A 2,627-nucleotide genomic window follows, 5' to 3' on the forward strand; every position below is an offset into this window, starting at 1 on the left:
TAAAGAAATAAACATATATTTGCAGAGATTTGCCTTCACTACTTCCATGTTCCTGTTTCTGATGGGAGGGCAATCCAAAGCACGTGGATGTGTCTCAGGTGAAGCATGTTACAATTTATGCAAAACAGAAGTTCCACCCTCATCTCTGCAACTACACTGATGCCTTGGGAAAATTGTAGATCTATGTGTGGGCATAGACACTTTTTGTTTCCTCTGGTCACCTCTGACTAAGGGATGTTTTCCTTTTATAATGCCTGTGCTGCACCTTTAAGGTTTTAATTCATCTCAGGAAAGTCCTGTTTGGTGTAGTGATCCAGTGCCCTGTATGCAGAGACACCTATGACAGAGGAGCCTCACCGTTCCCAGCTGTCTGTAAAGGATCCACATGTCATGCTAGTTTTTCATCTGCCAAACAGACTGATTTGCATGAGTACAAAGAGAGCATATGGTAAGAGAACAGCTACAAGGTAATCCTGTTAAAAGATGTTACTCTTTCTGGGGAAAGCTGGATTGTTCCAGCTGAGAAGCTAAGCCTGCTCTTGTTAGTGGGAGTAAGTTCTGGCCCATTTCTCTTTTGTTATTCCCCTACGTGTTGTTTGTGTTCAGTCACAGTCTATAGGGGGGAGTGGGTTTGGATCCGGTGACTAAGCGATACTGGGGAGCATGTCTGTACAATTACATTCCAGCCATGTTATTTGATTTAAATACCAGACCTGTGTTAAGGGGAAACATGGGTATGCCTCTACTAGAGGGCCACAATCCAGTACCTGATAACAACTGAAATAGAGAGATAACAATCCTAAAATCCTCTGGAGAGATCAGTACATCAAAGCAGATGTTTCAGGCCACAACATGCAATTTACATTGTGCAGCTGCCCAAATTTCTCTCAAGGGACAGTCTTGTTCTTTAATCTTCATGTTGTTGCTGTAACTATTCCTTCCTATGATTTTCTTCTACAAGGCAAGTCACAAAGCAGTAGAGACTCTTTCATATAATCCAATGGAGGTTTGACTGAGGGGATAGGTCATAGATGGGGATTTGGGAAGCTTGGCCCTGATTCCTGGCTTTACTGGCAAACTTTTCATTGCATTGGATAATGCCTTTTTCACTGCTGCTTGCCCCTCCTTTATCTCCATTGCCTGTTCAGCCTGAAAGCTCTAGAATTAAATGATGTCTTGCGTGTTTGTACAACCCTCAGCATGCTGCAGCCCTTATCTCCATGTTGTGCAATTCTCTACTGACCATAGTGTTCATTGCTTGCCTGCGAGAACTTTCTGAGAGCATTTTGGACAAATGCCTACTTCTACAAGGTGTTAAAGGGCCTGGTTTAATAGCACTTTGTAAGAATTTTCCCAGGTTTCTTACAGAAAAAATATAGCAATTCTTGTCTAAACTTCGATCAGCATTCAAAACTGTACTCTAAGTAGGGTAGCATCCACATGTCCTACAATCAGGTCTGTCTGATGATCCAGACCATACATTTTCTGTATGACTGAAAGAATGAATCCCTTAACATTTTTACATTGACCAATCAGCCCAGAAATCCTTCCCACTTTGTGTCTCCACTGCCATAACTTCCATAGGCTATCCCCTACATGACCATTGACATGTGTTGTCTTCGACTATTCTATTTTGCATTATTATTATTATCATCATTATTATTACTTTCTTTATAATATTCCACATTTACCCAGATATTTTTACACATTTTAAATTCTTATTCTGTTATATACAGTCCCTCCATTCCACATATTGTTCTTTCACAGAACATAAGGTAATTTTGATAAATATATCACATATCAAAATGTATATATATTTGTTATCCTTATCTACTAATTTGACTTTCAAGTCAGTGGTGCCATTTCTTACCAGGCATTGACTGAACCTGCTTTTCTAGTCTACTCCAGTGAGTAAGCACAACTGTCTTTGGCTTGGGGAAGGTAGGAATAGCTACAGTTGGAGGATCTGTATCACATTTTTCAGGTCTGAAGTCAGCTGAATGTGTATAAACCATCAACCTTTTCATTCTGAAATGATAGTGTTTGGACTACTTGCCTAATCTAGTCCTTTATAACTTAAAGCATGCTCTGTTTTATTCTGTATATCTCAGATACTACAGGATTAGAAAGAAATGTAAAACCTTTGCAAGTGCTTAAGCAGTGTGTAACTTATTCCCTGGAACAATTATTTCTGTGGAGGTTGAGGTGTGTAACCAGGCAGTTTGAGAGGACAAGGGAAAAGGGACAAAACAAATCATTAATTCTGAGTACATTGTGGAAGTCCAAGAAGGAAAGAAAATGCAGCGAAAGCTCATTTCACTCCTGTATGCTGTATGTTCCTATATGCTCAAGACATGGATAAAAAGACAGATGGGAAGTGACTGACTTCTAAGAGTTGCTCAGCAAGCTAATGACAGTCAGAAACAGACCTTGGCCCAGTGCCCAGGAAACACAGGCACAGCAGGGCTGTCTGCACCTCAAGAGCAAGCCTGTGAGACCCTGACCTTAGTTGCAGGAGAAAGTAAATTCCTTCTGATTCCGAAAGATCATCTTCTTTTTTGGAAGTGTGACATGGAAGACTGTCGCTGATAGTGTCGGAACGGCCAAAGCGACACGAAGAAAAAGGT

The 2,627-nt window shown here is 40.6% G+C and overlaps 1 long non-coding RNA gene across 1 annotated transcript in view; it reads left to right on the plus strand.

Moving 5' to 3' along the window:
- Nucleotides 1–387: 387 nt before the first annotated feature.
- LOC113943862 overlaps nucleotides 388–2,627 on the plus strand; it is a 7,944-nt gene continuing 5,704 nt past the window's right edge. Inside the window, exon 1 of the long non-coding RNA XR_003526479.1 lies at nucleotides 388–448. This is a non-coding gene — a long non-coding RNA (uncharacterized LOC113943862). The remainder of the gene's footprint in view (nucleotides 449–2,627) is intronic.

The sequence above is a fragment of the Corapipo altera genome, unplaced genomic scaffold (genome assembly GCF_003945725.1).
Source record: "Corapipo altera isolate COAL_440 unplaced genomic scaffold, ASM394572v1 22b, whole genome shotgun sequence".
In the NCBI taxonomy this organism is placed as follows: Eukaryota; Metazoa; Chordata; class Aves; order Passeriformes; family Pipridae; genus Corapipo; species Corapipo altera.